Source organism: Lissotriton vulgaris, chromosome 2_1 (genome assembly GCF_964263255.1).
Source record: "Lissotriton vulgaris chromosome 2_1, aLisVul1.2, whole genome shotgun sequence".
In the NCBI taxonomy this organism is placed as follows: domain Eukaryota; kingdom Metazoa; phylum Chordata; class Amphibia; order Caudata; family Salamandridae; genus Lissotriton; species Lissotriton vulgaris.
This window is the reverse complement of record NC_141687.1, coordinates 1,850,944,962-1,850,971,160: the sequence shown is the minus strand read 5'-3', so window position 1 is coordinate 1,850,971,160 and position 26,199 is coordinate 1,850,944,962. Positions and strand designations below refer to the sequence as shown.

The 26,199-nt window shown below is 46.6% G+C and overlaps 1 long non-coding RNA gene across 1 annotated transcript in view; it reads right to left on the bottom strand.

The window, feature by feature from the left end:
- The window catches only part of LOC147733404 (uncharacterized), a 99,114-nt gene extending 81,198 nt beyond the window's left edge, over window positions 1–17,916 (bottom strand). The window contains exons 1-2 of the long non-coding RNA XR_015308725.1: window positions 17,727–17,916; window positions 16,260–16,426 (exon numbers count right to left, since the gene is read on the bottom strand). This is a non-coding gene — a long non-coding RNA (uncharacterized LOC147733404). The remainder of the gene's footprint in view (window positions 1–16,259; window positions 16,427–17,726) is intronic.
- Window positions 17,917–26,199: the final 8,283 nt, after the last annotated feature.

Here is a 26,199-nt window from a genome sequence, read left to right as displayed (position 1 = left end):
ATATATATGCTTCATTTGAAGGGGATATTAAAACTGAACACAGAGGCGGTAGTGTGATAGAGGTACCTTCTCATCATAATTATGACCCTTTCTTATGTTTTTCACCTGCCTCACTTGATGACGTTATCACTCTCATTTCATCCACTAAATCGGGTTCCCCTTTGGACCCTTGCCCTCCTTCTGTGATGCAAAAACTCACAGAGGTGATCGCACGCCCCCTTATGGAGATCTGCAACACTGCATTTCAGACAGGCCAATTTCCTAGTATATGGAAGAAGGCTGTTATAAAACCCCTTCTGAAAAAACCCTCCCTAGACCCTACAGCCGTCGCCAGCTATAGACCCATTGCGTGTCTACCCTTTGCCGCCAAAGTATGCGAATCCATGATGAATAAACAGCTTTCAGAGTTCGTTGAGACCCACCAACTTCTCGATGAATCGCAGTTTGGCTTTAGGAAAGGGCATGGGACAGAGACCGCCCTGATTAAGGCCTCTGACGAGATCAGGGCGATCATGGATCAGGGGGGGCGGCTGTCCTCATCCTTTTGGATTTGTCAGCGGCCTTTGACAGGGACGACCATGTCACCCTAGTCGACCGTGTCACAGCTCTGGGCATAAGCGGTCTGGCCAAGGATCTCATTTCATCTTTCCTGGCAGACCGTACCCAGACTGTAAGGCTGGGAGATTTCTACTCACCCACCTCTGTACTCCCCTGTGGAGTCCCACAAGGTTCCTCGCTAAGTCCCATGCTATTTAACATTTATGTAGCAGACTTAGCGAGGGTAATAAAGGCACATGGAGTACGGCTAACATCTTATGCAGATGATACCCAGCTGGTCCTGGGCATCCATAAGGACGGCTGCGCTGTGGCAGCCAACTTCCAGAGAGCTATGCTTGAGGTCAGTACCTGGATGGCCTCTAATTGTCTTAGGCTCAACTCGGACAAGACCGAGGTTATGACCTTTGGAAAACTCTCTCCAGAATGGTCTTCTAACTGGTGGCCGGAAAAGCTCGGCTATCCACCTGTCCCAGTGGAAAAAGCCAGAAACCTGGGAATCATTTTTGACAGCAAGTTGGTATTTGACCTTCATACAAACAAGGTTGTGTCGTCTTCTTTCTTTATTCTGAAAAAGATTAAGAAGCTGCTGCCTTATCTCCCTCCCTCAGCTGGGAAGACTCTGGTCTCTACCTTAGTCTTCTCCAAAATGGATTATGGAAACGCTCTCTTTCTCCATACCCAGAAGCGTGTTATAACAAAGCTGCAATCCATCCAGAATGCGGCAGCCAGGATTCTCCTGAGCATTCCTCACCGCAACTCCACCACTCTTGGCATTCGTCAACTCCACTGGCTGAGAGTAGAGAGCCGCATTAAATTCAAGGCCCTCTGCATTGCATATAGGGCAGTATACGGCATAGGACCCAGGTTCCTGACGGAAGCCTTTCAGCCATACACTCCTAGACGGCAATTAAGATCGGCCAATACCAACCTCCTCACTGTGCCACGCACAAGAACGGCCACCTGGGGAGATAGACGTTTCTTGGTGGCCACCCCAAAACTCTGGAATCTTCTGCCACATTCCATCAAAACTGCCCCGAACCTGATGAGCTTCCGCAGGCTCTTAAAAACGTGGTTATTTAACCAGTGAGAGGATGACTGACCCCAGTAGCTCCACAGCGCCGAGACACCCCAGGGTATTTGTTGCGCTATAAAAATTACGTAAATAAATAAATAAATAAAATAAATCGCCCTCGGTACTTTGGGAAGCTTACAAAACGGTCCTCAGAGGTGAAGCGATAGCAGCGATAACGGGGCACAAACGGGATTCCAGACGTGAACTCACAGAACTAGAACTAGCACTTCACAGCGCGAACGTCACACACATGTCAAATCCCACACCGGAGTCAACGCACGTACTACAACTCCGTCAACAACAATACCAAGACCATCTCAAAACGACCGTCAAAGGCTATCTGGCAAACACATTACATAGAATATATGATGTGGGTGATAAGGCTGGGAAAATGCTAGCATGGCTGGACAGGAGAGGGGGCAGTAACAGAGGTATACAAAGACTTTACACACATGACGGTCAACTGCAGACACACCCTGAGCAAATAGTGCGCGCCCTGGCACGTCACTTTCAGGAGATATACACCCCAGAACAGGACGTCACTGCACGGACGGCGATAACTTCACTCGAAAACATTACCATCCCCACACTCACACAGGAGGCACAGCAAGAACTAGAGATTGACCTGACAGAAGAAGAAATCCAATTGGCGATATAAACTTTACAGTCCGGCAAGGCACTGGGCCCCAACGGACTACCTGTAGAGTGGTATAAAGCAATGGCTCCTATACTAAGTAAACCGTTGCTAAATATGTATACCGAAAGCCTGGAAAAGGCGGCACTACCGCTTGACCAGCGCACAGCCACTATTGTGGCTATACCTAAGCCGGATAAACCACCGACTGCATGTACCTCCTACCGCCCCATATCATTACTTAACGTGGAAGCTAAAATTCTGGCAAAGATCCTGGCCAGCCGTCTGACACAACACCTACACACACTGATACACCCTGACCAGTCGGGCTTCATGCCCCACAGGAGTACGGCACTGAATCCCAGGAGGGTCCATGGGGTGCTGGCACGAGCGCACCTTCTTGCTGAACAGGCGGTGATCCTTTCCCTTGACGCCAAAATGGCATTCGATCTAGTAGAATGGGAATATCTTTTTGCAGCACTTTGGCGTATGGGCTTTGGGCCGAAATATATTGCATGGGTGCGACTACTATACACATCACCGGTAGCGCAAGTAGTGGCAAACGGACACATTTCAGCATCGTTCCCACTGAGACGGAGGACTAGACAGGGGTGCCCGTTGTCTCCCCTGCTCTTTGCCCTGGTGCTTGAACCGCTGGCGATCCTGATTAGAACAACGCCACTATTTCGAGGCATCACGTGGGAAGAGGGGTGGGAAGATAAGATCTCCCTATATGCTGACGATATGCTCATTTACATGATTGACCCTAACAACGGGATTCCTGCCCTGTTGCATCTCTGTAACACACACGGGAAATCGTCGGGTTACACCCTGAACTGGTCTAAATCGGTAGTGTACGTGCTCAGAGGCCCGGAACCATTGTTACGGGAAGACTGCCCCTTGGCTTTAACGACAACCTCCTTAAAGTACTTGGGGATTTTCATCACGAATAATGCCACTGACTTCTTTGACTCAAATTTGAAGCCACCTATGGATCGCCTACGTACAGACGTTAAACACTGGGCGACCTTGCCCCTGACCCTTCTTGGGCGGGCGGCTCTGTATAAAATGATGGCACTCCCTAGATTTCTCTATGTGCTGGAAAATACCCCTTATTTGGTTGCACCGCGCTATTTTAAACAAGTTGCGACGCTGGTCTCCAGCCTACTCTGGAACAATGGCCCGGCACGTATAGCGCATGACAAATTGGTGAAAGGTTGGTTTGAGGGAGGGATTGCACTACCCAACGTCCAATTATACTACTGGGCGGCCCAACTTAAGATAATCAATCAGTGGATCCACACCCCACGAGAGGACCCAGCATACAAAGCTGAATTGCTCTCAACTGGGGACAGACGGCATGCTCTCCGTTCTATATAATAAATCCCAAGTTAGAAAACTAATTGGCCCGACACAGCACACAGCGGCATTGTGGCATATAGCACAAACACGGTTGGGCTGGACAGGGAAACTCACCAAATTGACGCCACTGTGGGATGCAAACTCATTGGGTAATCTCAGATCATGTAAAGGGTTCACACAGCGGGACCACATAGGAATCTCCACGATAGGGGACATGTGGGAAAAAGGCACAGTGATTGTGTTTGCACAACTCCAACAACAATACGGTTTAGGCCCCACAGAGACGTTCAGATACGTGCAGATATGTCACGCGCTACTCCAAGCAATCCCACCAGACACTGAACTACCAGAACCCTCACCACTAGAGGATAGACTGCTGACGGATTTTATGCCACAAAGTGCAACCTCTCTCACATATAAAAAGCTGGTTAACAACCTGACAGACCCCACATTGAAACTTAAAGAGAAATGGGTGGGGGAAATAGGAGAGGTAGATGAATCGGAATGGAATGAAGCGCTTGCCTCGCCAAGAGAAGTAGGCATTTCGGCAAAATTCAGATTAGTGCAACTCAAAATTCTCCACCGCACTTACTATACTAGAACGTTACTTCACAAGATACAAAGGGCACCACACCCCTTCTGCCTTAGGGGATGCGGGGAGGAGGGGAATCTATTCCACACTCTATGGGATTGCCCGCAGATACAAGAATTCTGGAAGCAAATTATGCGCACTGTATCCCAAGTAAGCATGGGCGGAAAATCCGTTACGCTCGCGGATTTTGCGGATTTTCGGTAAATTCGCAATCCGCGAGATTCGCGAATTTCCTGCAAAATGCGCAAATTCGCACGCAGCGGATTTTTTTTCTTTGCGGTGTAAGTTCGCAATTACGAACATGTAGGTGCGGCGGGCAGCAACAATCTCGCACTCGCGAAATTACAAAAATTGCAATTCTGCACAAGAAATCTACTAGCAAGCAGCATAGACCTTCTGAAAATGATTATTTTTATCAGAATAACTCCTCAGGTTGACATTTGCCTGCACTTTTTTAGATTTGAGGCCTTTTGATTTTCTTTGGATAACTTTTGGATTAGAAATCAACTTTCTCATATAAGCTTGGTGGGGCATTAAAGTTGCTGTAATGCTGCTCTGCAGAAAAACGAGTTTTGCAAAAGTTGAAGCAGGTTCAAAAGTTCAAACTCATCATTAGTAACCGTTCCCTGTAGTGCTTCCTGACAAGGGCCCCTCCAGAGTTCAGTTGCTAGTTGCAACAATTATATGACCCTACTCTGACCCTCACAGCAGGCTCATAGAATAGCTACAAGTAGACTACAAAGGTCCTGGAAAAAAAATTGCACTGCAACAGAAAGCAAATTACAGATAAGGAAGCAGGTGCCAGACTGGAATTTTAAAACAGTGACACATTAATAAATCAACCCCAAATTAATTCATGTCAGTTGAAGCAGGCAGGTGTGCTTGCTTTTTCCCCCCATAATCTACAGTGATGATGAACCAGAGGGTGGCAGAAGGCATTGATGTACCAGAGGGTGGCATGGGTAAAACAGAGGGTGGCAGGGGTGAAACAGAGGGTGCTGGGAACCTATGAAGATGAACCAGATGTAGAAACACATAATCGTGACCGTTGCGAGCCGACATGTAAGTTCGCAATTGCGAACTGTTACAAAACCCTCGCGAACTGTCAGAAATCCTTGCGAACTGGCAGAAATCCTTGCGAACACAAAAAAAAATCTGCAAATTTGCGAGAATTCGCGGATTTTGCGGATTGCGAGTTCGCAAATTCGCAAAATTCACGAACGCCAGATTCGCAAAATTCGCCCATGGTTAATCCCAAGCCCTTAAGATCTCTATCCTGCCTGAACCCCGCAAATGCCTGTTGAACATTTGGGACCCCAATGATCTGAACAGATATGGACTGCTGTGGGTCACACTAGCCATTACAGTAGCCAAGAGGGACATTGCACAAAAGTGGGGTGTTCCGGAACTACCTACGGCGGCTAGATGGACCAGAAATATGGACTTGTTGATGGTGACGGAAAGGGCGGTGTATGTGCTTAGGGCCTGCCCCCGGAAATGGAACAAAATCTGGGCACCTTGGAATACTTATAGGGGGGAAATTTGTGAACCCTTGCCAGAAAACGAAGATCTAGACTCCGAGGGGGAGGATGAGTAAGGAGGGGGGAGCTTGGTTTCTTCCTGCACCGGGCTGTCACATGACTGTAGCTTAATCGTGAACCAAATTGTAATTGTGATGGGTGGCTAATGGTTGGTGATGTGTATATGCGACATACTAGAATGTGATGACAAATAGTTGGGTTTTCTTTTCTTTTATTTCCATTTAATCGTTCTTTGCAAATTAATTAACATGATTTGAGGGTTAGAGAGATATACCGTATATAATGTGAGATAGACACGTTATGCTCCAACTGATGTGCGAAGGACAACTGGTATCAACCATCCATGTTACTGTTGGGACTACACTTAGTATATGTTAGATTATGCATCACTATACTGCTCTACTGGAACATAACTGTACAGAAAACGATGATGAATCCTGATTGCGATATTGTGTGTGTAATTTATGCCTTCATGTCAATAAAGATTTTTTTTTTTTTTTAAATCACAAAAAGTCTTTCAGATTAACTCTAGGATGTTTTTATGTATCTATGTTCTGCAAGGGCAGTAGGTAATGAGATAGATGTCTAAATGTAAATAGTGTGAAAATGATGTTTTCAGCTTCATTCTGTTTAACATTGTTTATGTTGCTTCAGCACCAGACGCCACAGTAAACTGCTATTTGCAAAGCTGGTGGCTCTGAGCATTAGCTTCAATAGTATAAAAATGTCCATCTTCTTACATCAAAACATCAAATGCGAGTAAGGAAATTATTGATGCGCCATGAGTAGCATGACCACAGAAGGAGAGCCTTTTTTTAAAAAAAATATTTTTATTATTGCAGGAAGAGCAACTTAACAAAGTTCACATAGACTATATTGCTCAAAAAATAAAGTACAAATGAGAAAGCAATTTAATGACAAAGAACATAAGTAACAGAGGTCCAACTAATACATATCTCAACAAGAAAAAAGAAAAAAACATAGTCTTGAAAGTAATAAACGCAGAGTTAGACTGGCCTCATTACCCATTTGATTCAGATATTTCATAGTTCAAAAAAGTTTAACCAAATTGTTTCTTTCTTTTGCAAAGCCTTAAGACCTCTATGTCTTGCTAACGAGAGTTCCATAGTGTTTATTTCGTTTATCAAAATCCACTACTCAATAACATTTGGAGCATCTTTTGAGATCCATGATCTTGCTATAGCTAGCCTAGCACAGGCATAGATGATAGTTATTAAATCTTTATGCAGACAAGTAACTTCCTGAATATCTAGTAAAACCAGTTGTGCTGTAAGTGGTGGGGTAGTAATTTGTTTGCTACTTAGAACATCAGTTAACCCCTTCCAGAATGGCGAAAGCGCCGGGCACGAAAAGAGCATATGCTCTATACCTGCAGCTTCCAAATCACATTTCGGGCACTTTGTTTTCTCATTTGCCTGATTACCCTGTGCCCAGCTAGTTATTCTTTGTGGAGTATAATACAATTGCGAGATGGTTCTATACAGCTGTAGCCTCAAGCTGGAAGACTGAACAATCAGGTTTATGTGGCGTAGAGAAGATGCGATCTGTGTTGGGTTGATGTTCATACCCAGTCTAGAAGACCATGTAACCGCTATTTTCGTGCTGTCATCAATTTTACTTCGTATTATATATCCATACCCCACACTTAATGATTTTACTTTATCGGAGTATAAGCATGTTAGTATATCCGACTCTGCTACTTCCACAATTTTCATCTTACAAAGCAGGTAATCCCGGATTTGAATATATTTAAAGTAAATGTTGTCCCTTAAATTAAATAGAATTTTGAGTGCGTCAAAATCCATAAAGCCATTCTGGCCGTATAAATCCCCCAGATGTTAATACCACGTCTCTCCCAGAGGGTACCTGCCCCGTCTGAAAACATATCAGGTAATCCTGGTTTACCCCATATTCTGAGCTCAGCATTGTAAAAGGAAGTTTTTTCGATAGTCAGAATTTGGTCCCAAATTTTTTTTATGTGCCTAGCTGACTTAAATTTTACTCTTTTAAAGTAGTTAGGATCGTGTAAGCGGTGTAAAAATTGGTTACAATCAGATCCCAACATGTACTGGTGGTAGAATAACAAACTCTTGTTTTTCATCAGGCTTCGTATGCGGCGAAAGTAAGTGGCTAAAAAATAAAGCCTAAAATCAGGAAATGCTAGTCCTCCCTTTTCTATTGGCAATTCTAGAAGTTTCAATGCCCTGCGCGCTTTTTTATAACCCCATAGGAAGCTGCTGCAGATACCCTCTAGTTTTTTGAAGAAAGGTTTGATGGGTTGTAGAGGGACAGATCTGAATAGATATAGTAACTTCGGCAAGTTCTTCATTTTCACTAAATTTATACGTCCCACTAAGCTGAGCGGGATCTTGTGCCATTTTTTAAGAGTCAATTCTGTTTCTTTTAAAAAAGAATCGTAATTCAACGTTATAATTTTATCAATACTTGCCGCTAGCCTAATTCCTAGGTACGTCGCACTTTGACATATGCCAGGGATCGGTTCTGATGGTTTATAATTGGCGATAACCTGCGCCTTTCCTACGTTGAGTTTATACCCTGAAACATTGCCAAACTGTGCGGCCTCTTGTACTATTTCAGGAGTGGCTCTAACTAGATCTGTAGTGAATACGGCGATATCATCTGCAAAGGCAGTTATTTTTAAGCTCTCCCCGCCGTGCTGTATTGGAAGAATATTAACTTGGGCAAAGAGTGCATTTAGGAATGGCTCCAAAGATTAAGCAAAGAGCAGAGGGGACAGAGGGCAACCTTGCCTTGTTCCCCTCCCTATCAGAAAGCTCGCTGATTCTCTTCCCCCATTACTAACTTTGGCCAGTGGGTTGTCATACAATGAGCATACCCACTCTAAGTATTGGCCCTGGATGCCTGCTTTCTTTAGTACCTCCCACAAATACTCCCACCCCACTCGGTCAAATGCTTTTTCAGCATCTAACATGACCATTCCGAGTGGGGTGAGAGTTGTTGAGGCAACATCAAAAGCAGTAATCGCAGTATTCACATGGGTCGTAGTGTCTCTCCCCATCACGAACCCATGCTGTTGAGTGTTGACCAAAACCGGCATAATGGGGGCTAAGCGATTTGCCAGTATCTTAGAAAAAATGTTTGCGTCTGCGTTAAGCAGGGAGATCGGCCCGTAAGAGCCACAGTCCTCCGGAGATTTGCTTTTTTTAAGGAAGAAAACTATTTTGGCTATTTTCCACGAAGTAGGAGCCTTCCCGGACTTAGCTATGGAGTCGATAACAGACTCTAAAAGAGGTAATAGTTCCTGTGCGCAAGTCTTGTACAATTCCATAGGCAAACAATCCTCTCCGGCGGCTTTTCCCGGAGGTAAGGCTGAAATAGCCGTATTTATTTCGGCTAGTGTTATTTTTGAGCTAAGTTGTTGACCGTTTCTATATCAATATCTCTTTGTATGGTCATATATTTATCCAGATATTGAATACTTGCAGCCCTAGTGGGAACATTGTCCGGAGTATATAAATTTCGATAGTAGTTAACAAACTGGCCGAGAATCTGTTCTGGCTGATCATATTTGTGTGAATCAGACCCTTTAATCGTTTTAATCTTTGTTCTCGCCTTCTTATCCGCTACCTTGTAAGCCAGAACTTTTCCAATTCTATCTCCTCCTTCATATTGAGCTAGTTTATACTTATGTATTTTGACACAGTATCTATCTCTTAACATCTTTCTGAGAGAAGATTGTAATTTTAGCAGCTCTATTCTTAGCTCATCAATGTTTGCGTTTTCTTGCTTAGTTGCGTCTGCTAGTTTCTGCTCCATTTGCAATATGTTAGAAGTGGTTCTCCTAGTAGCTCTGCGATTCTCAGCATTAGTTCTAAAAATATGTAGTTGAGCGAACCCCCTTATGCTGCATTTGCATGCGTCTCAAACTACGTTAATCGTAGCTGAATTAGTGTTCAGCTCAATAAATTCTTTAATATGTTCTTTTAAAGATGTCACAAAACCGGAGTCTGTGAGTAGGTATCTTGGAAATGTGAAGTGTCGTGCATCCGGCCTCGAATCGCCATTCTCAAACTCTAGTAATATCGGGTTGTGGTCGGATGTAATCTCGGACACAGTTCAATCTTACAATTACCCACTATTTGGTCAGTCGCCCAGACCATATCGATTCTTGAGCAGGATCTTTGAGGCGCTGAGTAATATGTGTGCCCAGCAAGAGTAGGATATTTGGAGCGCCATACATCTTTTAGATTGTGTAAGGTCAGGTCTGCAATTTTGGAACTGGGCAGACGGAGAGCCTTATGACGCTTATAAGAACTCTGTGGTCATGGAGTCCGATTCACCTTTATCTCTTTGGAGATTTTTTGGCCGTCCATAGACAGTCCTACATAGATAACAATGTCCTTCTTGCATTTTTTTAAAGCATTCATAAGCCCTGAAAAGCAAGAATATAACCCAGAATAGCTTCTAAGGGCCCAATTGTGATTTTTTGGCAAAGAAGGAGCAGGCGGTACACCACTGCCACCCACCCACTGCACCAAAGCTGTGGTCGAGCTACCTGATAGATTAGGAGTTTCCTTCTGGCTGGGGGATGGGTTTTGGCGTTCCTGCAGTGGTGCCTCTAAAAATGGGCACCTCAATGGGAATGCTCAAAACAGTTCCTTCACAGCATTGACTGTAAATTCCATGCCGTGCATGATCTGGTGTGCATGCACATGGTGGGGGGCACATGATATGCCCCCCGTCTGTATCCACATTGCTTGAGGCACCAGAGGGCCCTGTAGGGCTCCCTTTGATTTCTCTTTGCCACGGTTTTCATGGTGTGGAACTACCATGAAAACCGTGGCAATACTGAAACGCCACCAACGCAACCCCACTACACCACCACCAATTTGGCAGTCTGCGGACCACCAAACTCGTAATCTGTCCCTAAGTGTTCACTACAATTATTATATCCTTGAGCCAAGTGAAGAGATTATCTTGTTTTGGCGTAGACTTTATACAATCCCTGGTGAGTCCATGTCATGTGTAGGAAAACTTCCATTCCTCATCATTACATTAATTATTGTTTATTACTAACTTGTTTATGTTCTTACACTCAGCTTTATTAAAAATATTCCTAATTTTACAGGTACTGTTTATGAAGTTTTTAAACAAAGGCCACACATGTGCCTGTCATGTTTGATTACTATGATTGCCCATTTAGCCTGGTAAAGCCTTTTATAACCCTTTGCCAAAATGTGTCCACTGGACCTTTACTTTGTTGATGTAGATCACCCTGCTAAATTAGACCAAGTAACTTAGGCCAACAACTGTGACTCTTCCTAAGAGAGTTTTCTGTGACTTCAACTTCAAGAAGCATATGCATTCAACTTGTTTTTCTGTGTGCTAGAAAATTGGATAGATGCAAACAGAAGCTATGTGTCTGTCATGTCATTTAAAACTATGGACCTTACCTCTGTATTTTAAACATAGCATGAAAAATGTAAAATAAAAAACTGAGTTTGTTACTGTTAGATTAGGGGGTCTCTAGTAGGCACAGGTAGGTACTTGTGACAAATAGGGACCCTTGCCTCTTGTCAGGGTAAGGGGGTACACTCCTAAAATAACCCCTGCTCATCCCTTTGGTAGCTTGGTACGAGCAGACAGGCTTATCTCAGAGGCAGTGTGTAAAGCATTTGTGAACACAGAGTAATCCAGTAACAACACTACAGATGGACACCACACAAGTTGTGTATTAAAAATAAGTATTCTTTATATAGATTTAACACCAGACCACAAACGACAAAAATCCACAATACTGTACTTAAAATGATAGAATTAGCTTAGTTCTCTTTAGTTCTTAAAATACGACACTTTGAGTCAATGTACCTTATGATGCGACACGCAGGGCCACGAAAGTGTTGCAGAGATGGAAATACGTCAAAGATCCGGTGCAAAGAAATAAAGATGTCAAGTTCTTCCTGATGCGGCATGCTTCTCAGATGTTGCGAGAGGTCTCGGCTCGATGCGTCAGCTGCAGCGGCGACACCCTTGATCAGTGATGCGATGACAGCGGCTTCGGCGGCAACACTCTTCTCCGTGGATGTGAGGCGCTTTTCTTGATTAGGTTACAAGGCATCAGCTACCGCGGCGACATCCACGATGCGGCGGTATCGGCTGCGAAGGCGACACGCTTCTTCCTTGTTGCGGTGCAATGCATCAGCTACAGCGACGACATCCACAATGCGACGATAGCGGCTGTGACACGCTTCTTCGGGGTTGCAGGACGTTTCTTTAGATGCGGTGCAATGCATCAGCTACAGCGGTGACATCCATGATACAACGGCAGCGGCTGCAACGATGACACGCTTCTCCTTCTTGAGTCGCGATTCCAGCTCCTTGCGATACGCAGTCCCTCAGAAGGCCCAAAACAGCAGCAGGCACTTCCAAAGAACTCTGGGGGGCTGGGTGTTGAAGTCTGTTGTCCCTAAAACTTCAGCAGGAGGCAAGCTCTTCTCTCAAGCCCTTGGAGATCCGTCACAAGTTGAAATAAAGCACACAAAGTTACTTTCTTCTTTCTTTGGCAGTCAGGCAACCACTGCAGCCCAATATCCCAAGCAGCATTTCAGCTTAGGGATAGTCTCTTCTCAGTTTCTTCAGGTTCCTCTCCTCAGCAAATGTTTCTTCTTGTAGTCCAAAAGTGATCTAATTTCTTGGAACCATGGTCCCAATACTTAAACCCCAAAATCCTTTGTCCTCTGAGGGCAGAGGGGCCTTTGCCCAGTCCAAACCAGTTTTGGAGCGCACTGTTTACATGACTCCTTCTTTCCTTTCACAGTGCAGGGCAGAAACACTGCATTACCTGCAGAAAAACCTCACATTCGAAGAGCCAATCAACATACTTTGGACGTGCTTAAAAAAAGTGTGTGCATTGGGCCTCATCAATAATCTGAAACTTATTGAAACAGAAGAGCACCTGCTAGCGGAAACTTCTTGACACCCGAAATTAAAGTTACTGAGAGGTGTCTGCATCTATTAAGGGCTGAAAAATTCATCACAAACTGGGCAAGCAATTTACGTCTATAATCGTGCAACTATTATTTTTGGAAAGGTATTCCGGAACTAAATTTAATTTTAGATTATTACGTAATGTGCAGGTCTGTAGTACTAGATAAGAAGTTACCAGACTATGACATGTATTAGTTCTGCCAACTCTTGCGGATCCATAAGATCAGATTGAACCATCTACTGCTTCCCCCATCATAGGCAGGAGCCAGGATCCAGAACACAAGAAATAAACCACCAGCATAATAAAGGGACCTGCAGAGCTAATGAGAGCTGCCAGCATAAAATATATTATAGAAATGGTTTCCCATCTTGCACACTTCCTCATCAATCACACGACTAAGCACGGAGTCCCATAGTTCAATAACTGCACCTTGGTATTCATCATAAACTGCATGGAGATGCTTTTCACAGAGGCTTAAGTAAAGACAACACTCTTCCAACCACACACCCACTAGGTGTAACCTGCTACATGCATGGATAAGTGCTTCAGCATCGCACAAATGTATGACAGTACAACACATGCCATCACAATGCATGTCTTTGCAACTCCGTTGTAACAACTCAACAACTCAAGGGCTGTTACAACACAATACCATTACAATGCAAACTCTTACCATGCATATGCCTTTACAACAAAAGCATATGCGTGGTAAAAGTTTTGTTTTAAAATCTAACTATTTTACAGGTAAGTATAAACACTACATATATATATGTATATAGGTTTATATATCCCTGTAAATGGCTTATTTTTTTAGTAAAGTATATATATATATATATATATATATATATATATATATATACACACACACACACACACACACACACAAACACACACACACAATTCCTTAAAACCCTTCAACTCGTACCAACCCTAAAATTGCCCCCCTGGCACCCCAAAGCCCATACCTACCCTGAACCCTAAAATTACCCCTGGCACCCCAAAATCCATACTCACCCTGAACCCTAAAATTACCCCTGGCACCCCAAAACCCATACCCATAGTGATCCCTAAAATTACACCCTTGCCCCCAAAACCCATGCTCACCCTGAATTTTAAAATTACCCCTGGCACCCACAAAATCCATACCGATCCCTAAAATTATCCCCCCGGCACCCCAAAACCCATAACCACCCCACACCCTAAAATTACCCCCTGGCACCCCAAAACCCATTACTACCCTCAACCCTAAAATCACCCCCTTGACCCCCAAAACCCATACCCGCCCTGAACCCTAAAATTACCCCAGGCACCCCAAAACCTATACCCACCCTGAACCCTAAAATTACCCCTGGCACCCCAAAACCCATACCTGCAGTGATCCCTACAATTACACCCTTGCTCCCCAAAACCCATACTCATCCTAAATCATAAAATTACCCCTGGCACACCAAAACACATACCAACGCTGAACCCTAAAATTAACCTCCTCACACCCTAAAACCCATACCCGCCCTGAACCCTAAAATTACCCCTGGCACCCCAAAACCCATACCCATCCTGATCCCTAAAATTATCCCCCCCCCCTGGCACCCCAAAACCCATACCCACCCCACACCCTAAAATTACCCCCTGGCACCCCAAAACCCATTACCACCCTGAACCCTAAAATCACCCCCTGGAGCCCCAAAACCCATACCCGCCCTGAACCTTAAATTACCCCTGGCACCGCATGAACCATACCCATGCTGAACCATAAATTCCCCCTTGCCCCCCAAAACCCATACCCACCCTGAACCTTAAAATTACCCCAGGCACCCCAAAACCCATGCTGAACCATAAATTCCCATCTGGCACCCCATAACCCATACCCACCCTGAACCCTAAAATAGCTCCCTGACATCCCAAAACCCACACCTGCCCTAAACCCTAAAATTACCCCTGGCACTATAAAACGCATACCCACGCTGAACCCTAAAATTAATCCCATGGCACCCCAAAACCCACACCCACCCTGAACCTTAAAATTACCCCTGGCACCCCAAAACCCACCCTGAACCATAAATTCCCCCTGGCACCCCATAACCCATACACACTCTGAACCCTAAAATTGCTTCCTGACACCCCAAAACCCATACCTGCCCTGAACCCTAAACTTACCCCTGGCACACCAAAACACATACCCACGCTGAACCCTAAAATGACCTCCTGGCACCCCAAAATCCATACCCACGCTGAACCCTAAAATTGCCCCCTGGAACCCCAAAACCCATACCCGCTCAGAACACTAAAATTACCCCCTGGCACCCCAATCCGTAACCCACCCTGAACCATAAAATTAGCCCTGGCACCCCAAAACCCATACCCGCAGTGATCCCTACAATTACACCCTTGCCCCCCAAAACCCATACTCATCCTGAACCCTAAAATTACCCCTGGCACACCAAAACACATACCAACGCTGAACCCTAAAATTAAGCTCCTCACACCCTAAAACCCATACCCGCCCTGAACCCTAAAATTACCCCTGGCACCCCAAAACCCATACCCATCCTGATCCCTAAAATTATTCCCCCCTGGCACCCCAAAACCCATACCCACCCCACACCCTAAAATTACCCCCTGGCACCCCAAAACCCATTTCCACCCTGAACCCTAAAATCACCCCCTGGAGCCCCAAAACCCATACCCGCCCTGAACCTTAAATTACCCCTGGCACCGCATGAACCATACCCATGCTGAACCATAAATTCCCCCTTGCCCCCCAAAACCCATACCCACCCTGAACCTTAAAATTACCCCAGGCACCCCAAAACCCATGCTGAACCATAAATTCCCATCTGGCACCCCATAACCCATACCCACCCTGAACCCTAAAATAGCTCCCTGACATCCCAAAACCCACACCTGCCCTAAACCCTAAAATTACCCCTGGCACTATAAAACGCATACCCACGCTGAACCCTAAAATTAATCCCATGGCACCCCAAAACCCACACCCACCCTGAACCTTAAAATTACCCCTGGCACCCCAAAACCCACCCTGAACCATAAATTCCCCCTGGCACCCCATAACCCATACACACTCTGAACCCTAAAATTGCTTCCTGACACCCCAAAACCCATACCTGCCCTGAACCCTAAACTTACCCCTGGCACACCAAAACACATACCCACGCTGAACCCTAAAATGACCCCCTGGCACCCCAAAACCCATACCCGCTCAGAACACTAAAATTACCCCCTGGCACCCCAATCCGTAACCCACCCTGAACCATAAAATTACTCACTGGCACCCTAAAACCCACACCCACCCTGAACTCTAAAGTTACCCACTAGCACCCCAAAAAAAATTAACACTACAAACGTACACTACATTTGCATATTTGGAGGGGACTGTCCTCTTTGACGTTTCTATGTATGTAAGTCAAGAACAACATTCACAATAGCCTAGATATGCAGGCAGTAGGTAAAGCTGTGCTGAAAAATGAATTAAAGTTACTGGAACTTACATAAAAAAACTGCTGCCTGCTCCTCTGATACTATACTGTGGAGTCTGGCTGATCAGCAGCACTGTGTCCTGGCATCCAGGCCCTCAAAGGTCTCAGAGTAGATAGGTGGGGTCAAATGGCTCCTGGATTCTCCTTGCCTGGGCCTCCTCTGCTTCTTCGCTGGTGCCCTTGGATACGAAAATAGAAAGATCCATTTATCTGGTGAGCAGCGCCGTGGATGTGAATTCCATCCAAGTGCACAGACAGCAGGGTGAAAGGGATGGCCAGTGCAGGTGATGCTTTTCCTTTGTAAATTAATTTCTGCTGGCGTCATAGCCGATGGGTTTGCTGTCTGTGCTCTTGTATGGAATACACATCTATACAAGTGCACAGACAGCATACCCTGGGCTATGATGCCAGCAGAAATTCCTTTACAAAGGTAAAGCATCACCTTAACTGGCCAGCCCTTTCCCCCTGCTGTGCACTTCACACCCCATGTTCACAACCCTTCAAGTGCTTAGGTGAAATCCCTGCCTTCAGGCAAGGATTTCACCTCGGCGGCGCCACTGGAAAGGAAAACAAGAGGTGGGGGCAGGGGGGTTCACTTACTGAAACTGTTCAGAGGCTGGCTGTCTGGCTCGGGCTGCTGGGCCTCTCAGAAAGCATAATAAAAATCACATTCTCGGATCGGATGCACAGCCTTCTTGCATCATCTCAGTGCGTGTCATCTTAGCCCGGGCAGAGAAGGCGAGGGGGGTGGGGGAGGGGGGACGGGGGGGCTGGGACCCGGTGAGCCCAATGGGTGTTGCGCGCCTGCACTACACATAGATGCTGGTTTCATTTAGACTAATACGAAGCCTCAGTACACTACAGGAAGACACATATAAGTAATCTCCAGGCTTCCAAATGTCCGATTACACTCAGGCTGCAAACAGGACCTCAAATGGGGCACAAATTGCTAGTGTTTGTACCACGATTTACAACAGGTAAAAACCTGGTGCAAACGGTGGGAGAAATAGCAAATAAGTGCTGTTCGCGCTCATCAGAATAGGGAATAATCGGTCTTTGTGGTGTTTCAGTACCCAATTCAAAGTATCTGAATCGAAATTAGCTGTAAATAGTGCACCCATTAATTGCTGTACTCTGCAACAAAAAAAACACTTACCTAAATCGGGGGACGCTAGAGAAACATAGCACAATCTACGTTACAATTAGAAGCAAGCGCCAACAGGCAAGGAGAGCCTAAAACTAGAGAGGCCAGGCAAAAAGCTGACATGAATGTCACAGGGTCCTGCAAAAGACACAGCCACGAAGAGGCAGTGATAGCTCGACCGGAAGCAATGTAAGGCAGTTAATGTCAAAATTGACAGCACATCAGTTGCGGCCGGTTTGATTGGGGCGGGGGGGGGGGGAATGGGGTCGTCGCGGGGGGTTGAGGGAGGCTGGAGTCGTTCATTTATTTTTTTTTTTAAATTACTTAAAACTTACCGTCCTGCTTCTGGATGGGTCCCGGCTCCCGTTCCCGCCGTCCTGCCTTTCTCACTGCCTGCAGCTCTTGTCATCAGCAAAGGCAGCCTCCCTCCCCTCCTGGCTCCACCAATAACAACTCTACAATGGCAGCGTTATATTTGGTGAGGCGCATTGGAGCCCGCCCCACCCGGGATATTCTCTCCATGTAGGCTGCTGCAGGCTACCTAGAGAAAACGAGTACATGTAAACCCAGAATTACTTTTAATATGCTATTCGTTATTTGCCAACTCTGTTAAAAGCATATTTGAACTTCAAGCATTCAGCCTTCAAAGTTTGCACTTGTGCCTGGACAAGTTAACTCTACAAACTATAAGAGTTTATACATCATTTGATTACAGAGTTTTGTGCTGGTATAAGAAATAATTAATCTCTAAAAAATATAGTCAGATGGATACTTTATTTTACTTGAAGAACACTAAATGCACTGCCTCTGAAAACACGAGTTAACAATTCTAAGTAGGAGGAGGAGCCAAGCCAGCGACCGAGATGGCCGCATAGACGCTCGGCTCCTTGAGCCCTCTCACCCCGCGCACACATCCTGGCAACTATCCTGAGCTTGAACGGCATATTTAAGTAGGCGAAGGGAAACTTTCACTGACCATTTGCTCCTGAGGCTTCTACGTGCGGCAGACCCGGAGAAATGTCCCCGACTGTTTTACGGCCCTCATGGAGCTGGGACCGGGGTGTCGAGTGAGAAGAACTGCCGGCCGCGACTGTGACAACAGCGGCCATTGGTGGAGGTGAGGAGTCGGCCGGAGGGCGCCGGAGGTTTGATGGGCCGATGGCGACAGTGACAACCCAGTCCATCTAGCGGAGTGTCTCGTGGGGATGCGTGGCAAAGCAGTATCGAGGGGAGTGCATGATACTTGGCCCCCTTTCCAGTGTTGTGTCCGGGCATAACTAAGGACTTCCCCCGGAATCGGCGGGCGGCTCCCGGGGAGCGGCAGAGATTTTGTTTAGCCCTTTGGTGGCTCTTCTCCGGGAAGCCTGCCTTGACTTTTTGGGTCCTCGCTGTGAATCCTGTTGCGCCCTGGTGTGGGGCCCGGTCCCGAGGTGAGGTGGAGAAGGACGAGGCCGGATCAGCTAAGATGGCGGCTGGCACCCTCTTACGCAGACCACATCCGGATAGAGAGGCTGCCGTGTGGGAGAGTTCGGGGGTCTGGCGGCACGAGAAAGAGCCCACGTCCAAAGATATATTGGCTGCTCTAACGACCCTGCATGCGACCCTGATCCGTAACGCCCGGGACCTGGGAAGAAGGATGGCCGCCATTGTTGTCCCGCCGTTCCACACGGGCACAGTTCGATCTCAAGGTAGTGCCGACGTGCCCGCCTCTGTCGGTGAAGAGTGCTCCAGCTACGCCTAGGCTCGTGGAGACGCTGGAAGACCCGGCTCACGAGAACGCCTTGGACAGATCTGTAGTACATGTGAGTGACTTGTCGGGGCACAGATCTAATCAGCGGCTGGAGAAACAATGCTGATCTATGTCTTGGGCTGCCCCGGCGATGTCTCAGCGCTTGCCTGATGGTGTGACTCTCTCTCCTGGGATGGTGAGACTGTGTTCGGACTTGAGGATGTTTTCGGGGTCGATACCGACACAGACGGATTTCCGCCATACATATCCGGCTGGGTTTTGGTTGCTGAAGTCCTATGGAGTAATAACACGGCCCGGTCCGTCCGGATCACTTGGACCCTCCACGCTGCTCTGTATGCCGATTGATAAGTGGACGTATGTTGGTACTACTGTTAGAAAAGGCCAGGGGTGGTACCGTCTAGGATCCAGTGGACTTATTGATGGCTGACGGTGATTTGGGGGACACTCAACGGGGATTTTATTGACGGTGCTATCGGTGATTAATGTTTTCCATGGCTATTCTGATCTTGCTTTTAGGATGTTTACTGGGCGCGGGGGTAGGGGAGGGGCCGGGTGGCAAGATCGAGGGCCCTCCTCCACTTTTTTCTTCTTTCTCCTCTTTTTCTATATTTTGGGTCTCTTATTTAGGGCGACAGGCACGCTGCTGGGGGGGGGGGGGGGGGGGGGGGGTAGGCCGTGGCCTTCTGCAGGGGTGCAGGGCAGGGGGTAAGGGGATGGGGTTTGTTAATTTGTCCGTTATTTGTTTCTATGGCCCTTTTGTCTTTCTCCCTTTTTGGTGTCGTAGTTTTTCATGTTTCCTACAGTATGTTTCGATTTGAGGGGTGGGGTGTAGCTTTGCTATGGAACGGGTTTGTGTTCACATTTATCCTGACTCGTATACCTTACCCCCAATACTTCAAATGTATTTGCACTATTTGCGGATTTCCTGATTCATGCTTGTTATTGTAGGACCATGTATGACCGTATGGCATGGACTCTTAGCTTTTTCTTTATTGTAAAATGAACCTTCATGAATCCTGAATTTCGGCCAGTACGCTTGAAGACAAGTCATATCCTAGACACTTGTTAGACCCCGGTTTTCGGATTGCTATATTTTCCCACATTGATTTGCTGTACTTACGACTTGACTAGCGGCCGGCCGGGGTGGTTGTAGGCCCATGCTTGTATTTGCTAGACGTAATAATAAAGGTTCCCCCCCCAAAAAAAAAACATAAATAGAAAGTGAGCGCTTTAAACCAAAGCACAAGGAATATTGGAAAAACGTAGAGCGCAGGCTCTCTGACAATTTGTATTCAATAGCATTATAGTCAACTTAGTTAGTTCAAACCTGCAGAGATCCCAACACTTCAAAACTGTTTTCACAACGTACATTGATTGGAAAGTTTATAAGCATGCTTGTCACGGGGCAAAGAGGTGAACGTGGAAGCAAGGGTGCCAATGACAGTTGCAATTTATGTTCACCTCTGGAACTTAGTGCCGCTCGCCCTCCAGCTGTCAAAATATTGTCTTTTTTAATGTGATTCTGTTTCTATCTGACGCGAGTTCTGGGGCGATGATGACATTTTACGCATTAGGACTCTGTTGTAATTGACATGTTAGACTCAATGGTTCTGCTTCCCAGGAACAACAATGGCAGCAGCAGAGGTCATTAGAATACCTTTAAACCACAAGGGCCCATGCACTGAGTGCCCATGAAATAGAAATATTGCCATGAAACCACACCTATGAGGTGTGCCACAAAGGAACACACGCGGCATTCCTCGTGGCCAAAGTTGGATTTGAAAGAGCTCTCTTCCAAAGAATGTCTTTTTACTTCAGGGAGAACACTCGTTCGTTGTCACAAGGGCTAAGGATAGTGGGGTGCCCTGCCAATGTCCTCCCCGAAGGGCCAGTCTTGCTTTACCACTGTGGTGCCACCGCTGGAGCGCGGGGAGTGGGTGGCGTGGGAAATGTCTCTTTAAACCCAGGCTTTTGAGCGGGGCGCGACCTCTGCCGCTGCTTCCGTTGGGGAAGGACTTCAAGCTCCAATTGGTGAAGTATGGGGTGATGCTAAGACTCAAATGCTTGTGTTTCATTGTCACCCGCAGGTTTTGGCGGAGCGCCCCCTGCTGACGGGCAAAGGGCCCCCACTCCTCGCTCGAGTCCACCCAGGAAGAAGCCGGATCTCGGAAGTGGATTGGTGTGAAGAGCTGCTCGCCTCTGCCCTAACAGGAAAGGCCGCTGTTAAACCTTTTAGTGCCTTTGTGTCACGGGCCAGCCGCACCCATCCTCAGCCTGGACACACCACGCTGCATTAGGCAGATGTCTCGGGTTAGAGCGGGTTACTTGTTAATTGGTTGAGTGCTGGGAGCAGGCTGGGTAGGAAGTTGGGGGCGGAGGAAACAAACCCCAAGGGGGACGGGCTCCGACCGCATTGTTACCAGCAACTTTAACAATGGTTCTTCGTGCAGTTACAAGTGTGTTGATCCCTTATGATTTATTACACACCAGGGAGCATTGCATTCCACTATATGTTAACAGTACATAGTAGTGTTATGGTTTAGGACTTCTGTGTAAACAGTCTTAGGACGCATTTTATTTGAATAGCCAGATTAAGATAAATGTTGTAGAAGTATGTATATATAATACGGACTACAAAGAGAAAAGTGTACGTCAGAGAACGCTCTTTTCCAATGGCTGGCCACCGTTTACCCTAAACGGCGACCCCAGCCAATGGAAAAGAGGGGCAGGGCTTAACCCCCACTAGTGAAACGTACTATAAACATAAAATCTCGCCAGCGAGACTGTGCATGTGCTCAGCGTACGTTAGCAGAGACCTAAAAAATAGAATGAAGGGAACCAGAAATATCATTTTCAAACGTTTTAAGTAGGCATTATTCATAGAAGCATAAAGTACCAATCATATTCATTTGTCGTAGTAGATGGGGGACCTAGGTGCAATTTGACAGACCACGTAGGAACGTGGATTGGATATGCCAACCAGGTTTATCCTGATCAAAGATTTTACGTTCAGAGTGTAGTCCTTTAAGTTTGAACCCATTACAGGAGTACCCTTCAAAAGCCCCAGAAACTCAGGGGAAGCACTTAGAGTCTCACAGGGTGTCAAGCAGGGGCCAACAGCCAGGTCCAGTTGACACTGCTCAGATGGGCAGTTGCAGGAAAGGCCTCTTGTAACTTAGTGTCTAACTGTAGCTTGAACAGGAGGTTAGCCGTATGACACTTGGTGTCTTATTTCTTTGCCTGGGAACAAGAGAGAACAGGTCCAGTTCTTCAGGTTCACACTTCTAATCTTCCTCAGGTCCAGGAGTGTTCTGAAGTGGGAGCCTAGAGGTGCTGCATCAGGAATGGCTTGACCTAATTCCTTAATGGAATGGGCAAAATATTCCCTAGGCCAACTCTACTCATTTTCAAGATAGCAAGAGTATTCAACTACACTAAATTAGGGCTTTGACGGTTGGGGCGGTATATGGCGAGTGTGCTATGGTAAATCCAGTGTTAACCCAGTGTCCACCTACAGCTAATACTAACATCCAGTTTGAAGCAGTCACTGTAAACTGTACACCCAATTAACCCAGAGACACCAGTCTGATAAAACAAAAGCAAAGTTTTACAGCGATCAGACTATGGATACACAAGACCTGTTTTGCCATCCTTTTCCTGTCGTTTTAGGTGCACCCACAGTGTTTAGGTCTCGCCTAGCAACGCAGCACAAAGAGCTATTGTTGTCGACTTGTTTGAAAGGGGGACAGGACATGTGCATGCGTACGGCAAGACAGATGTGCAAGAGTACGGCTCGCTGCATTATCACAACACCTGCTCGCACCATAAGCATGCACATCTCCTGTCTGTGCGGGCAGTGCTTACGTGAACATGTGTGGACAGCTTGTTAGGGGAATGGCCTCCTTGCTGCGCGCCACACCATCAAAACTCCCAATCCCAAGTGCAACGACGCTAGCCAGTCACACTGCTTCGCTGTGCATTTGGTACATTCTTAGCTGTGTTGTACTGAATACCTCCAAAAACTACCCCTGCGCTGCGAGCCACCTGTCCACACATGTTACGTGAACATGTGTGGACAGCTTTTTAGGGGAATGGCCTCCCTGCTGCATGACCCACCATCCAAACTCCAGCAAAATCAAGCACCTTATCCACAAAGCAATCCGTGCTGGACCCGCCACCAGCTGCCAACTGGCAATCCCGCTGGTCGACTGTGAACACACCCCAACAACCAAAACAGCCCTTCCTACCAGATACTACACAACACCGGCATGTTAATCAAATCTGAGCCATCAATAAACATGTGGGACATATTTCAAAAGCAAAATGAGCATGCGCATTGCGAAAACCCTTCGCAGCCCAACATCATCTTCCCCTGCAGTCTCAGAAAGACATGCACACATGGGTATGCCCTCCACCCTCGCCGCAGCCTCCAGAACCATTCCGCCTCGACCCCGGCTATGCTAGCTCAATGCACATACCCACACCACCCGGGCTCGCCCAAACCCACACCGCTCCCTGCCGTGGCACAGGCTACAAAAGCGGCCTCGTTACAAATACATTACTGCTGCTGCGAGCCGATCAACCAGAATCGGCAGGGTAAGATTCGGGCGTGCACTGATACCACCCAGAGCAAACATCACTCCTCCTAAACACAAGTGCACACAGTGCCACGCGCAAATGCACACTGCACAAGTAGAGAGCAGCGAAGCAACCTACTGTCATACAGGGGCACCAACCAGTGCCATCCCCCATTCCTCGCAAACAGTGGTGCAAGGAATCCTTGTGCACACCAACCTGAACAGCGACAGTTCGTCGGACAGCCCATGTGCAAGCTCACGTCATCTGTTCTCTGCCGATGTAGGTGTTGGGCCGGACAGCCGATATGCACGCTCACGGCGTCGCGCGCTCCCACCCCGCTCGCCTGGACAGCTTGGCGCCATCTTTGTTGACCCATGTTGTGTAGTTCTTCCAGATATTCTTAGCTATGTAGATTTGTAGCCATGAGTGATTTGAAAGCAGACCTTTAAAATGTTTGTTTTCAGAAGGAAATTCTTCACTTCATGATTTTTAGGCTATTATTAGTGATCAACTGTGAGTTTGTACTATGTACTCCTATATACTGTCCTTTGAAGGTTCAACACACAGTCTGTGCCAGTGGGGTCATTTGAGTAGGCCATTTATACTTTCCCGGAGGGATCACAACATGGAAAGGCTGAGTGGTTCAGATTTCAGATCTGCTACGCAAGCAGCGAGTTGAAAGCGCGTGCCTGCACTCGGTCACTGCCTCACATGGGGACACGAGAGCGTTCAGCGGGACAGGCCCCAGCCGTGTCAGTCTAAATCTGGGAACTCGCCTTGCCACAGGCTTGAGCGGTGTGCAGCATTTTGTTATCATGAGATGTCTCTCAGTAGTTCATTTGTGCGAATTAAATTTGACTTGCAGTTTTTCGAAAACGAATAGTTTACCTGTCGGTGTAGTTTTGCAGCTTGAATATCTTTCTGGATTCACTATGCTGTGCATTATTCCGTGGTCTAGTGGTTGGGTCCGGAATCGTAGTCTTTGCTATCTTCTTTTTTTTTCGTAGCCCAGGTGGGCGTCGACGTCCCACCTTTTGGTGTACTTCCTGTGGCATCGGCACGCTTCATGCAGAAGCTCCTACCTTTGGGCGCCATCTTTGAATTCTTTTTTCTTGTTTTGTGTTCCGTTTGCGAATCCTTTGGCAATGTTCTGTATTTCTTTTTCAAGTAAGTGATTTTTCCGCTTTGTCCTTCAAGGTGTCTGTTTCTGTATTGTCCTTGTATTACCACCTGCTTCTCCAGCCTCATCTTTCTGGCGGAGGTGGGTGGGTTCGCTAGTGAATCCAGAAAGATCTTCAAGCTGCAAAACTACACCGACAGGTAAGAAACTATTCGTTTTGCAGCATGAATCTTTCTGGATTCCACTATGCTGTGCATAGACTTTGTAGCGGTTTGCTATGTTTGTGGGGCTGAGTGGAAGATGAGCGTTGGCTGTTGAATATATGTTGAAGCACCTTCTATCCTACTTGTGCTTCCTTGTTCATTTGTACATCCCCACAGTAGTGCTTAGTAAACGTGTGGACTGAAGCCCATGTTGACGCGAGGCATATGTCTTGAATGGGTGTGTTAGCCAGGAAGGCTATCGTTGCCTCTTTTTTCCTGGTAAAGTGGGCCCGCACCCTTCTGCTAATTCTTGGTCTGCCTGTCTGTGGCAGAATTGTATAGTTTGTACGATGGTTTCCTTTGTTACTGGTCGACCCAGGAAACTGCGAAGGACACAAGGAACTGTTTTGTTTCCTGTGTTGTTTAGTTCTTTCTATGTAGTGCATTACTGCTCTTCTAGCGTCCAGAGTGTGCAGTGACCTCTTGGCGCTTGTGGCCGGTTTCTGAAAGAAGCTTAGTGTTTGTACTGTCTGGTTGATGTGGAACCTTGACACCACCTTTGGCATAAAGTGTGGTTCAGTTCTCATCACCACCCTATCATTGTATATTTAGATGTAGGGTTCTTGTAGCATTAGCGCCTGTAGTTCGCTAACCCTGCGAGGTGATTGCCACCAAGAAGGCTGTTTTCATTGTTAGCATTTGTAGGGAGGCCTGATGAATGGGTTCAAAGGGCGCTTTCATGAGTTCTGTTAGGATAGAATTGAGGTTCCATGCCGGTGGCGACATCCTCTTTGGTGGTGCGATCCTCTTTGCCCCTTCCAGGAATCTCTTCACTATCTATGATGTAAATAAACTCTTCCCTGTTTCTCCTCTTGTGAAGTCTACGATCGCTGCTACGTGTACTCTTAGTGAGGATGAACTTCGTTTTGCCTTCAGCAGGTGCACAAGATATCTTAGCACCGTTGATTCCCTTGTCATCTCCTTGTTTAACTTTTTCTTGCTGCACCATTGTGTAAACCTCTTCCATTTTGCCACATAGCACCTTCGTGTGCTAGGTCTCCTTGCCTCTCGTAGTACCCACAGGGTGCTCTCAGGTAACTTCAAGTGTGCAAACTCTTCAGGAGCCATGCTGCTAGGCTGAGGCTCTCTGGCTCTGG